The sequence below is a fragment of the Triticum dicoccoides genome, chromosome 5A, assembly GCF_002162155.2.
Source record: "Triticum dicoccoides isolate Atlit2015 ecotype Zavitan chromosome 5A, WEW_v2.0, whole genome shotgun sequence".
Taxonomy (NCBI): Eukaryota; Viridiplantae; Streptophyta; class Magnoliopsida; order Poales; family Poaceae; genus Triticum; species Triticum dicoccoides.
Genome location: NC_041388.1, coordinates 678,063,955 through 678,064,569, shown reverse-complemented (window position 1 = coordinate 678,064,569; position 615 = coordinate 678,063,955).

Genomic DNA, 615 nt, shown 5'->3' with positions numbered 1-615 from the left:
CTACGCTAGATCATTACACGTACTGGTACAGTACTAGAGACATTCATTAGATGTGTTTCTACATCATGTTTATTTTTGAGTTATAAGTACATAGGCCAAGAAAAAGAGAAAAGGGAGATAGGGGCATCATTACTGGACGCAGCGATTCAGTGCTCGCTGCTCCCGAAATCGCTAGCGTTGGTCGCTGTATGGGGATTCGCAAAATTCGGTCTGACGCTTCTGAACGGATTCAGCGGAAAAACAAGATACACGCTCGTATACATGGCGAACAGTGCGTCCAATGTGAATCAACCTGTGGTTGAGATGGTTAGGTGGACAGTGGTATCTCCAACCCACCAGGGTTCAAATCCTGGTGCTCGCATTATTCCTGAATTTATTTCAGGATTTCCGGCGATGCGCTTTCAGTGGGAGGAGACGTTCCCGTCGACAACGAGGCGCCTACGCTGACTTCGTAAATCTCAAAATGATATGCCGGCTCAGTCTTTCGGAGGTGCTCATAGGGGTAGGGTGTGCGTGTGTGCGTTCATAGGGGTGAGTGTATGCGCGTGTATATGAGCGCTTGTGTCTGTACTGATGCTAAAAAAAAAAAGAACAGTGCGTCCAATCGGGCCCAGA